Source organism: Nannobrachium achirus (assembly GCF_963921795.1).
Source record: "Nannobrachium achirus genome assembly, chromosome: 3".
NCBI lineage: Eukaryota > Metazoa > Chordata > Actinopteri > Myctophiformes > Myctophidae > Nannobrachium > Nannobrachium achirus.
This window is the reverse complement of record NC_137812.1, coordinates 17,397,227-17,411,172: the sequence shown is the minus strand read 5'-3', so window position 1 is coordinate 17,411,172 and position 13,946 is coordinate 17,397,227.

Sequence of the window (13,946 nt, the reverse complement as noted above, 5' to 3'; positions counted from 1 at the left end):
TCCAACAGGATTTTATTTCTGTTTCTTCCCCAATCTTTTTTTTTTTTTTTGAACAGTGAATTCCCCTCTTCCTCTCTGTCTCTCAACTGCAGGTGACCCGCCTCCCCACCAGCTTATCCAATCCAACCGGCTCAACAGGTGCAGTACGTCGCTCAGGTATGCTTTTCAAAGCATTCTCTCTCTCTCTCTCTCGCACAATACATCCTGCTCCTCTCCAACACCCACTGCAATTATCTCTCTCTCTATGTGTGTGTCCACTTATGTTTTAAACTTTTTCCTCACAGTATGGTCAGTATCTCTGTCCAGACAGTGCATTAAATTGATTATTTTAGCCTCAGCTTCAGTGGCATTGAGATGCATTGACACACACCTCACACATTCCACACGGTGTGTGTGTGTGTGTGTGTGTGTGTGTTTGTGCGCGCAGGCGCACACACATGCCTGTGTAAGTGTGTGTGTGTGTGTGTGTGTGTGTCTGCATGTGTGTGTGTTTACATTGCTGAGTCACCACTCAGTGCTATCTCATTAGCAATTCTTTTCACTGACTGAAACTGTCCAAGTCATGTCTGCAATTATTAGTCAGTGCTGCAGACTGTCTTGTTTTTTGCTTTCTACCTTTTTCACTCGTTCAATGTATTTATGCTTATAATCTTTGCTTGGTGTTTGTGTAAGACAAGGGTCCCCAAACCTTTCAGGCCGCGACCCCCCAAAATAATCCCACCTTGACAAGCGCTTGGAATTGTAAGCATAATACATTTAGTTTGACTAAATATTATAAACATATATGAAAATAGCCAAACTACAAGCTCACGCCTCGCACAATATCTGACAATTTGACCAATTTGATATTAAAAAGGTCTTAACGGTCATTAAAGTGTAACATAAAGGCCTGTCCATAGTCTCTGGGAAACCGAACGTGTCATCGGAAAGGTCCGGTTCGACTACAAAATGACATCACTTGCGACTTCTGAAAGGCATTACACAGAATCAGTGTTGATTTCATTGACTAAAACTATGACGAAAAATGTTTGTCACTGACGAAAACTAAATAAAAACTAAATAAAATCTAAGCTGTGATGACTGAAACTAAGACTACATATATTGACAATTTCGTCAACAAAATAAAACTAGACTAAAACGTTGGGGAGGGACTAGTGAAGAAGAGAGTAATTTGGTTGATCTCAGGTGTTGCGTGCTGAAAATAGCCGATCTACAAGCTCACAACGCGTCGCAGCGCGAACCAAGTGTAAAATCAGTCATTACGATGCGATCAATGCTAAAATTAGACTAAAACTAAAACTTTTCAGGTGACTAAATCATGACTAAAACTAAATGACATTTTATTCAAAAGACCATGACTAAAACTAAATCAAAAATTTCTGTCAAAAACAACATTACACCGAATTAAGAGTTGTAAATCTGCACGTAGGAAAGTTGGAACTCTCCAAAGAAAAGTTTGGTTTCGGAGAGACTATGGACAGGCCTTTAGAAATGTGCAGAAACCCTATATACCATACATGGGCAACTGGCGGCCCGGGGGCCACATGCGGCCCCCACCTTCACTTAATGCGGCCCACAGGTTAAAACCGGAATTCTGAAATATATTATTGATTTCAGTTGTTACAATTACAACCATGAGCTGCTTTAATTCTGTCAGTCTATCTTAGTAGCTTAATGACTATTATAGTAGTATTAAAATGTACTTTTTATGTCCAATGTATTTGTATTTAGGTTCATGAAGTTAGATTCCAATTCAAAAATAACAAAAAATTATTCAGGATTCCAATTCAAAATAAGCCAAAAATAGACGATCTACAAGCTCAAAACGCATTTTTGCTTATTTTGTATGAGATACTAGAATGACAAAGTAGGACATAGCAATATGCAATGTGGCCCTCTGGAGTGAAGGTGGAAATATAGTGGCCCTCGCCATCATCAAAGTTGCCCACCTCTGCCCTGGGGGGTTCTGTTCTGACCCCAGGTTTAGGAACGACTGGTGTAAAACACATTGACTTGCCTAACTAAATAAATGTGCTTAGCCTTACAGTCCTAACCACTCTGAAAACAAAGGTTGTCCAATGTTTTATCAGTGACATAACATGCTTCCGTTTTCCACTTTCTTTCAGTTACCCCCGGCTGTACATCCATGTGCCCCTGGGGGCAGACGTACTCCATTTGAGAAACGCCTCAGGACAGTTATGTTATGTTCCAGACTAGTTCCCAGGGCGGGGTTGCACCACCTCACACTAAGTTCAAACGTAGCCTAGTTGTAACATAAACTAGGCTACGCTTAGTAACTCACTTAGTTACAAACTAACTAGTAGTTACTAAGCCTCTAGTAAGGACTTTACTCCCTAACTTAGGGCAGAACTTACGTTCTGGTGGTGCAACTGGCCCCTGGAGGGGTGTAAAGTAACGTTTACTTAAGTACTGTACTTACAGTAAGTTCAATTTTGAGGTATACTTTACTTGAGTATTTCCAATTACCAATTTTCAATACTTTTACTACCACTCCACTATACATCTCAGGGGCAAATATTGTACTTTTACTATACTAGTTATTTTAAAACTTTAATTATAGTTACTGTTAGATTTGTATTATTATTACAAAACATACATTAATTGGTTATAATTATTTTTTAAGATAATTTAGTACCCTTTCCAGCACTGCTAGTTTCTCATTGGTTTTTGCATAGCGCTGCAGTGGCTCAACAACACCATTGGGACACAATGGATCTGAGATCTCAATCAGTTGCCACACTGGATTTCAACCATCCTTTAAACTAATTATTGTTTGTTTTTAAATCTCTGAACAGGCTTCTCTGTGTCTAGCTGACTGTCACACCCTGACTAGAGATTTGAGATGGGCTGATCAGTTTGTTGCTAGATGTATCTAGCCCAGGAGACCTACATTTTTTTTTTATTGATTCAGTCTCCCTGGCTTTCAATACTAGTCGAGTTTGACTCTCTTATTGGTCCTCATGTCATGTCATTAGTGCAGGGGTTTTCAAAGTGGGTGACAGGGCACCCTGGGGTGCCGTGACGTCAGTCCAGGGGTGCCGCAAGATAATTTGATAATATTTGGAATTTATTTGGACACTTGAAAAAATATTATAAGTACAAGTACAAAGTATAAGTACAAAGTTATTTTCAGTCAGTTCTAACCAAAATGGCTATTATCTCAACATTATCCTCGCAAGAGTTCCGACAAGATGGCGACCGAGTAGGACGCGTTTGTTGAGCTCTGTGGAGGTGCATAGTTTTCACATTTTTTAAGCCCATTTTTTACTGCCTTTATAGTTCTTTTGAGACTTTAAACGCCCAAAACACTGGTGAGCGTCTGTTTTTGCAGTTGTTTCGTGTTTCATGCCGAATACGATTAACACGAGGTCGAGGAGTACCAGGTCTCCGACTGCAAACGCCGACAACATGGCCGGCGCAATGCAGGGCGACGCTGACGCTCCGGTTACAAAGAGCATGCTGCGCGAGGTCCTCAAGGAATCACTGAAAGAGTTTATGGATGGTTTTATTCAACCCATGATGCTTGGCTTGGAGAAGAAATTACTGAAGAAGATTGATGACTTCGGAAAGGAGCTGCGTCCTGCAGTCGCCACGCTGAACACGACCGTGGCTGAACAGGGGGAGGCCATTGAGAACTTTGGTTCCTCCATGGACAGTTTGCAGATGTGTATCACTGAATTGGAGAGAAGATGTGCTAATCTGGAGGAGAAGCTCGTCATAGCAGAAGACCGGAGTCGTAGGAACAACATAAGAGTGATTGGGATCTCTCCTGGGCTAGAAAAGGCTGACCCAGTGGCCTTTATCCAGTCTTTTTTGCAGAAAACATTCCCCGACGAGTTTCCCGACTCCCCCCCGGAGGTGGATCGTGCTCATCGGACCGGCAATCCACGTTCTGATAAGCCAAGGGCTTTCCTGGCAAGGATCCATTTTTTCCGGGTAAAGGAACGCATACTCCAGCTCTCCAGGAAAGCAGGCCAACTGACATACAATGGCAAAAAGGTGTATATTTTCCCCGACTGGTCTGCTGAAACATCAAAGAGAAGGGCAGCTTTCGGGCCAGTAAAGGAATTCCTACGTTCCATCACCGCGGAAGGGGTTAAATACGGAATAAGGCACCCGAGCAAATTCTGGATAACCGTGGATGAGGCGACTTCTACTTTCAACTCACCCAAGGAAGCTCTGGCCTTTTGCAAGGATAAGTTCAAGACTCCAGGTGCTGCGGACGAGACTCTAGCTACGCAGGATGATGAGACGACAGTTACAGAGAACTAACTTTTACCAGGGACACTTTTGCTTTCGTGATCGCGTGCTTTCAAACACATTCTGCCGATGTGATATCCTTTTGCCTTTAATGGACTGTTGGTAAGCTGGCTGGGACTTTGGAGATGACTTTTACGCAGCGTCTTTCTTTCCTCACTCTCTCCTCCTCCTCCTCCCCAAAGGGTGAGTTGTTAATGTAAGCCTACTTATTGTTTTGGACTCATCATCTGACTTGACGTTGTGTTTTCAAGTGTTTCGTTTCATAATACCTATTTTATTTGTTTTATTTTTTAACAAGATCTGTAAGCAGATGGGTGTTACTCGTTTTAATTTAGGTTACCGCAAGGAGAGAGGATTTAGGGCTGCTAAAGCTATAAGCATAATTCACTATCTTTTTTGTTTGAATATAATGGACATTGTTCTTGTTATTATTGTATTCCTTTTCTTTGCTCTTATTGAGCGTTGTGCTGCTTACTATATAGGTCTAGAGGGTTTTATCTCTCTCTGTTAGGCTTTGTCTAACGTGTTCCGTGTCGCGGTTCGGACGGAGCCTGCTCTCTCTATCGTCTTCCCTCTATGTCTCTCTATCTGTCTCGGCTTTCCCTCTCTCTCTCTCTCTCTCTCTCTCTCTCTCTCTCTCTCTCTCTGGCTCTCTCTCTCGCTGTGTGTGTGTGTGTGTGTGTGTGTGTCTTTCTCTCTCTCTCTCTCTCTCTCTCTCTCTCTCTTTCTGTTAGGTAATGGCGGCTATGTTGGTTGTTAGTTTATGGTTCGTTTATGCCGCCTAAAACGCTACTTTTTCGGGTAGGAGGGCGAGACTGGGCTTTGGCCTTTGTATTGAGTAATCTAGCCTACTGTTTAAGGTGAAACAGATATAAATAATATGGTCTAAATTGTGAAGGCTCCGCGGTTCCAGAGACCACTCGCTCTCCCGCCCTTTCTCTATGTCTCTCTACCTATCTCTGCTTCTCCTCTCTCTCTCTCTCTCTCTCTCTCTCTCTCTCTCTCTCCCTGGCTCATTGACTCGTTCTTTTTTTTCCTTTTTTTTCTAATCTCAATAGCTGGCGGATGTACGATCTCGTGGCGCGTTGGCTCTACGTGCTTGTGGATCCGCTGTCTGGGGGGGGGGGGGGGTAGTTATTTACCTACTTTACTTGTTAAAATGTTAATTTACTTGTTAAAATGTTAATTTCTTGATGGGGGGAGAGGGGAGCTCTGTATTGGGATATTTATTTTGTAGTCGTGATTGGGTAGGTTCACTGTTTGAAGTATGGTAGTTTACTGTTTAAGACGGAAACAGACTTAACTAATATGATTGACATTTATCTAAGTTTGCACTGGCCTTTTGGGCATGTACAGGGAGCTGTATATGGCGCAGTATGCATTATGTGTGCTGTGTTGTATATGGTTTCCTGATCATACATAACTGTGTTTTATGTAAATACTTATGTATACAGACTTTTCTTTTCTTTCCTTTTTTTCCCCCTTCTAATTAGTAATTGTGGTTTGTATGCATGGATGCATGGGGGGGCTGTATGTGGCGCAGTATGCATTAACACTGTGTGTGCTTTGCTGCATATGGCCCCCCGGATGTGCTTTTAATTTCTATTTCTAACTACATATGTAAGTGCATATATTTTTATATCATATACACTGATTTCCTTTTTTATTTATTTTTATTATTAATATTATATTAGTGCCTTGTCGTGGTGACAGCCTTATTTCCACTTATCTGTCACAAGTGTTTGGTTATTTGCATTAGCGTGGCTTATAGGGCTTTATCACATTCTAAGTGGGCCTAATGCTGGACTGATTATTATTATTACAGTTGTTATAGTCCCCTCAATTTTTTTTTTTCCCTTTATTCTTTTCTTTTTTCTCTCCCCCTTCTTTACTAGAAATGTTAACATACCATTCTCATTTATTTAAGTGATATGAAGTGGGGAGATTGATCATAATTTGAGCTGATGGAATGTTTAAGAGCTATTCAGCCACAAGAAGGCACTTTTTTGTTGTTGTTGTTTTTACTTTGGTGATCTGTTATATATTTACATAACCACCAGAGGGCAATGTATGGTTACTTTTGGGCAGTTACTTGTTTGCACTCTCTGACAGAGTGAAATGAAGGTTGACTAATAGGTTGATGGGGTGGGGAACTGTTTTTGTGCACTCTGATGCTAATGGGGTTTTCCCCCTCAAGCTTCAATGTTATGTGTTTTTTTATGTTCGTTTGATGTTGCTTTTTCCTTTCTGTTCCTTTTGGGGTTGTTTTGTTTTTCTGTTGGGAAGGTTTGTTGTGAGGGACCAACTAGGAAATTCTAAAATGTTCTACTGTGCTTGCTGTGCGTATGGTTTGAACCACAATTATGACAGAATATAAATTTCTAAGTTTCAATGTAAGGGGAGCGAATATACCGCATAAGCGAACCAGCATTTTGGGGGTTTTGCGATCTAAATCAATTGACTTTGCATTTATACAGGAGTCTCATCTTTTAAAAGAGCATTCCAACCGATTGGCTAATAAACATTATCGTGTTTTAGCCTTTTCAGCTGCTTCTTCCAAAACCAAGGGAGTAGCCATATTGGCTAGACGTAACCTTAGGTTGGATTCTTTGGGTGATTGGTCTGACAGTGACGGGAGGATAGCTGTTGCTAAAATCCGCTTGGAGGGTAAAATGCTAGCACTAGTCTCTGTGTATGCTCCAAATGTTTTAGACAAAGAGTTTTACAAATTACTAACTAAAACCTTATTGGAACTGACGGATTTCAAAATCATTGTTGGTGCTGACTTCAATGCAACATGGCAACATAACCTAGATAGATCCACTGGGGTAGAAAGCAGAGAACAAGCACTAGCGTCTGCAGAACTACGTGCTTGGGCAAACTCAACTGGCTTACTCGACATCTGGCGTTTAATGAACCCAACGGTTAGAGATTTTTCTTTTCTGTCGGGTAGGCATGCTTCATTCTCTAGGATCGATTACGTTTTTGCCCCTGTTAGCTTGTTTCATAAAATTGCCAAGGTAGAGTTGCTCCCAATGTCACTCTCGGATCACAAGGCGGTGCTGTGTGTTGCTTCACTGAAACAGGTTATAGATAGAGCTCCTAGATGGCGGTTTAACACCACACTGCTGCGCGATGCGGCATTTGTAGCTCAGTTTCAAACTGGTTTGCGTGAATTTATAAATATCAATACAGGCTCAGTTGAGGATCCCAGAATTCTTTGGGATGCAATTAAAGGCTTTATCAGGAGTAATACAACCCTCTATGCGTCCACTCAGAGAAAATTAAGGTCAGCCAAACTGGTGGAATTGGAATCTCGGTTTTCTACTTTGGATAATTCTCTCCAAAATAACTTTGATGTTAGTACAGCAACTCAGAGGGAGCTAGTTAAGAAAGAAATTAACTCCATTCTCAAGCGCCGCTCAGAATTTCAAATGAAACGCACAAGGCAAAACTACTATTTTAATAGTGCAAGACCCAGTCACTTACTGGCTTTACGTCTTAGATCCAATGAGCATTTTGCTGATATTGTTAGTGTCAAATCAACAACGGGAGCCATGGTTACAGAACCCAAAGAGGTCAATGCCACGTTTCGTGCTTTTTATGATGAGCTCTACACCTCCGAGGTCATTCACGATGATGCAGTATGCAATAATTTTTTATCCAACATACAGTTACCAACCCTTAGCGAGGCGGATGCGGAAGCCTTAGATAGACCGCTCCATCTGGCGGAATTACAGGAAGCTGTGCTCGCAATGCGTAGGGGCAAGTCGCCTGGTTTGGATGGGATACCCCCTGAACTTTATGCCATCTTTTGGGAAGATCTAGGTCAGCTGATGCTAGACATGTTTCGATATGCAATTGAAAGTGGCTCTTTCTCCAGGGATGTGAATGTAGCTATTATATCATTATTGTTGAAGAAGAACAAGGATCCCACAGATTGCGCAAGCTATAGACCGCTTTCACTTTTGAATTCTGATCTAAAAGTTTTTGCTAAGGTGCTTGCGCGTCGCTTGCAGGGTTTTATGACCACCTTAGTACACTGTGATCAGACAGGTTTCATAGGAACTAGACTAGCCTCTGATAATGCTAGACGACTATTGCATATCATCGATAGGGCTAAGGAGCTGAGGACCCCCGCCGCAGTGTTGTCGCTCGATGCGTTGAAGGCTTTTGATCGTCTGGAATGGTCTTACCTGTGGGCTGTACTAGATAAAATGGGATTTGGTGCTTCATTCATACATTTTGTTAAAGTACTTTATTCTAATCCGTCAGCGATGGTCCTAACCGGTAAGATCTGTTCGCCGCTATTCACGATTGGCAGATCTTCGAGGCAGGGTTGTCCCCTTAGTCCTCTCCTTTTCGCACTTTCACTCGAACCCTTGGCTCAGACAGTGCGTCAGTCTGCAGATATTACTCCTGTTTCGATTAACAACACACAGCATCGCATTTCCCTATATGCTGACGATATTCTACTGTTCATTGAGAATGCACCACAGTCAATTACTCATGTCCTTCAAATCTTTGATCAGTTCAGTTCCATTTCCGGCTACAAAATTAATTGGACGAAGTCAGCCCTTCTACCTTTAAATGATCAGATGAGATCTGCTATCCTGCCGCCCATAATCCCAGTAGTAAGCCAATTCAAATATCTTGGCATAGATATTTTCCCCTCTCTTCAGGCTATTGTTAAGAACAACTATGGTGACACTCTAAATAAGATTTGTCTTGATTTAGATAGATGGTCATCTTTGCCCAACTCTCTTCAAGCTCGAGTTTCAATCATAAAGATGAATGTTCTTCCTAGGGTTAACTTTGTAAGCTCTATGCTCCCTTTGCCACCACCGCCGCAATACTGGAATAAGCTTCACTCTTCGATATCTAAGTTTGTGTGGAAAGGGAAACGCCCTCGTCTTAAACTTTCTCTATTACAGCGTGCTAGAGATGATGGCGGCCTTTCATTGCCCAACTTTAAATTTTATTATTGGGCCTTCACGCTCCGCCCCCTTTTAAATTGGTTTAACCCAGCAAATAAGGTTTCTTGGAGAGAGCTTGAGGAGAGTTTAGTGCAGCCTGTTGAATTGAGAGATCTTATCTATTCAAACATAACTACACATCAATGCAAAGTTCGCTTTGGACCTATCATTTCTCATTTAGTGGCAGTATGGAGAGCAGCTGAAAAGATGTGTAAGATTGATTGTAAATGGAACTTATTTTCCCCAGTGTTCAATAATCAAAGACTTTTAATCGAGGATCGCCCCATTCGCTTTCCAAGGTGGAGGGCTAAGGGGATTCGTACATTAGGGGACTTATTTGATAGAAATGGTTTACGACCTTTTCGAGATTTGTGTGACATCTTCAATCTGCCTGGAAATACCCTTTTTTTCTACTTCCAACTGAGATTGTCCATGAGGACCTATGGGGTCCCATGGCAAGCTCCCCTTAGATTGCACCCCTTCCATGAGTTTATCTGTGATGGTAACAGAACAAGAGGTTTGGTTTCCACCCTCTATGGTTTTTTATTAGACTGTAGTTATGGGCCCCTATCTGTTGATACTGTTTGGAGGAATGATGTACCAAATTTGGACCCTGACTTTTGTTGGGACACAGTGTGGTCTAACATTAGGCTATCTTCTAGAAATCCAGACCATCAACAAATTCATTTAAATTTTGTTCATCGGACTTATTTAACTCCCCGCAGACTATGTGCTATGAGGATTTTGAATAATCCCAACTGCACTCTCTGCGCCTCAAATAGTATTGGTACCTTCCTTCACATGGTTTGGGAATGCCCAAATGTGTCGTCATTCTGGAATATGGTTGCCTCAAAACTTTCAACTATTTTTAGTATTAATATCATATCTTCTCCTTCTTTATTTTTATTAAATGACGTCTCACAGTTGCAACTAAACAATATACGCAAGCGCATCTTCTTTGCTGGATTAACGGCGGCGAAGAAGATGGTAGCTACGCGGTGGAAACCTCCTCATACGTTAACGTTTCGCCAGTGGGCCTTAACCTTTCTAGATATAGTATATTTAGAGCAGTCGATAGCAAGGTTACACGGAGCAAAAGAAGAAAACATTAATATGTGGTCGGACATTGCAGATAAGCTTAAGGCTATGATTCAAGAAATCACTATATAGTGGTAACAGCCTAGCACAGGCATGCACTATTGTACATTCCGTGTTGGTCCGGGGAAAGGGGGTGGGTGGGTTTTCTTTTCCTTTTCTTGTTTTGCTATTGTTTGTGTTTGTCTGTTAATTGCATTTTTCTTTTGATTAATGTTTTACTTTTTCTTGTTCTATTCATATGTATGTCTCTAATTTTATGTTATGGAAAATAAAAATAATTGATAACAAAAAAAAAAACATTATCCTCGCAACATAATCACTAAAATATCGTCACTGTCGGGCAGAAACCTCGTATCTCCAAGTTTCAAATGTGTACGTCTTTTGGTCAAGTAAAGCCCTGTTTCATCATACAAGACTGTCGCACAAAACTAGTGAAAACAGCCGATCTACAAGCACACAACGCTTCGCGATGCGTTGTGTGCTTGTAGATCTGCTGTTTTCACTAGTTTAGTACATTTTATAAATGATAAATAAAAAATGAACGGTTTTGGACATACAAGGTTTCCACCCGACAACGACGATATGCTAGTATAAATATAAGGTGCTGGGAGTGAAAATTATAATGTAGGGGTGCCTTGGATTAAAAAAATATTTATGGGATGCCCTGAGACAAAAAAGTTTGGGAACCCCGGCCTGCATTAGTGTATTCAAATCGCACCTTTGCCTCTGGAACAATCCCAGCAACCTTGAGCTTGAAACAATTTGTGGGCGTTGACACATCAAATACACAAAGCACGTTGCCATGTTAGTACAACAACCACCACATCTGCTATGCCGTGTGGCATGAGCACATGGAGGGAACCTCATGACCTTCATCCCCAGCTCAAAGACTGTGTACGTCTGTGTAGACCAGTGTTTCTCAACCACTGTGCCTGGGGACCTTTGGTGTGCCCCTGAGAAGGGTCAAGTGTGCCCCTTGGAACTGCTTGAAAGCCAGCATTGTATTTATCATTTTAAAAATGATTTAAACTAGTGAAAACAGCCGATCTACAAGCACACAACGCCTCGCACCGCGAGGCATTGTGTACTTGTAGATCTGCTGTTTTCACTACTGTTGTGCGACAGCCTTGCATGATGAAGCAGGGCTTTACTTTTGCGAAGAAACTTACAAATATGAAACTTGGAGATACAAGGTTTCTTCCCGACAGTGACGATATTTACACCCCCGTATTATGTTGGTGTGCCCCTGGATTCTTGGGACATGAAAAGTGTGCCCATGCAGAAAAAAGTTTGAGAAACACTGTTGTAGACATACACAGGGGTGTCACACCAAATTCTGGGCCCTGGGTACAAGGATTCACTGCGGCCCCCCCTTGAATGTTCTTCATAGGGGGAGGGGGTTAGACTGGGAATGCATTATTACGCATTCTTTTTTGCGTTAACTATTGAAAAATAGCACATACACAGGCTCACAGTGCGGCACCGAGTGCCGCGCTGCAAGCTTGTAGATCTGCTCTTTTTGAAAAATCGTGAAAGGTCTGAATATTTCAAATCCTTCTAAGGTTTTTTGAAAAAACGTCAGTGGTGGTCAGTGATGCTCAGACTTTTTCATGTCACCCTAAAAAAGGATATGTATTTGGCCACGGACCCACATCGCAAAATATTTAGTTACAGGGACACAAGAAGCTGCCACTTTTTCCCCTTTAGTCATTGTCCACAACATGGACATGTGCGAAACATCATCTCTCTCTATAATGAGTTAACCCTAGAACACTAATGCCGGGTGATTTTCATCTGCACAATTATGTTGATGTGATTTTCATAATGTCGCTGATGTCTGAGGTGGGTCCATGGGTCCTTGGGTACAGTGGCGTCAGTTGAGAAAAAGCTAAGGTATGAGGCGCGCGTGCAAGACACCAGTCATGTTTAGTTTAGTTTAGGCATTTAGCAGACGCTTTTAATCCAAAGCGACTTACAATAAGCAGATAACATCACAATAACCTTAGCAGGCACCTGTCCTTAACAGGCATATGATACATTTATTTTAAGTACATTTTATTTTTCCCCCGCTACGGTTTCTTCGGCTGGATATGGCAGCCTGGAACGGTTGTTCAAGTGCAGCTAAACTTGGCATGTTAAACGTGCCACAATTAACAATAATGCATTGCACCTGTGCAGCTGACCTGCGGAACCTGGGAATATACCATTCTGTCAAGATGGGGAGAATAAAAGTGTGGAGAATATAATTATAATACCTTGTTAAATTGACCATTTTGTTAGAAAAAAAAGGGGGATAGGGCCCCCCATGATATCATTTTCTTTTTTTGTGAAATTTCAAGTTGAAATATTAAAGATTACCGGTACCTCAAATTGCCATGGAGTGTTGTACTTTTTTTTTCTGGATTGTTGTACTTTAATATAAATTATTCTGATGAGAAATAGTTTTCATGGAATAGCCTATATTAGGCTATCGGGTCAAATATAGCCGGCGTGAAGAATGGTGTGACAAAAAGAAGCGTTAAAAAGCGTTAGTGTCCTAGGGTTAAGGACATTTAGTTTTGCATGTCGTTAGCCATGGTGGAACGGTGTGCTGTGATGGAACACGCAAATATCTGACACAACGTCCACTGGTGTACAGTACTGTAGTGCCTGGGTACTGTACAGGGGCATCAATTGGGTATGGCAGGGGTATGCAGCTGCCATACCCTGGGTCCAGGGGGGAAAATAAAAGTTACTTTTAAATATAAATCCATGAATGTCTCTTTGTCTATCTGTGCTGGTTATGTTGTTAAATTACAGTAAAATAACTACAAATGCAAAATCTAACATAATGGTCAGAAGGTATTATAATTATATTCTCCACGCTTGTATTCTCCCCAGCTTGACAAAATGGTATATTCCCAGATTCCGCAGGTCAGCTGCACAGGTGCAATGCATCATTGTTAATTGTGGCACGTTTACTAACATGCTAAGTTTAGCTGCACTTGAAAAACCATTCAGGCTGCCATATCCAGCCCAAGAAACTGTAGAAACCTGTGTAAAAAACTGACAAAAGTCTTTTTTTTCGTGTGAAAATAGCCGATCTACATGCTCACAACGCCTCACAGTGCGAGGCGTTGTGAGCATGTAGATCTGCTATTTTCACAATAGAACCGTGTTATCCAAAATGTAATGCCTCTTTTCCATGAGGTCTCCCATCTTTGCCATACCCTAGCTTTTGCTGAACTGACGCCACTGGTACTGTAGTCAGTGTAGTGTACACAGAGCTGCATGCCTTCATGCTGACAATGTGCTGCCATCAGTGGGGGAAAGTAACAAAGTACATTTACCCAAGTAGCCTACTGTACTTTATGGGAGTATTTCCAATTGTAAATATTTTTAGTACTACTCCACTACATCTCGGATTTATTTCGATTTAGTTGATGCTTCATATCCATATTTATGAGCAAAATCTTCAGGGTGCTTAGTTTATTTTTGGAACAGTTCCCTAATGGGGATCTCGACACAACAAATAACATTGGGAAACAGGGAGATCAGACTTTGATGGTTCATATGAGCAGTATATCATGGTTTTAAACCAGGGGTGGGCAA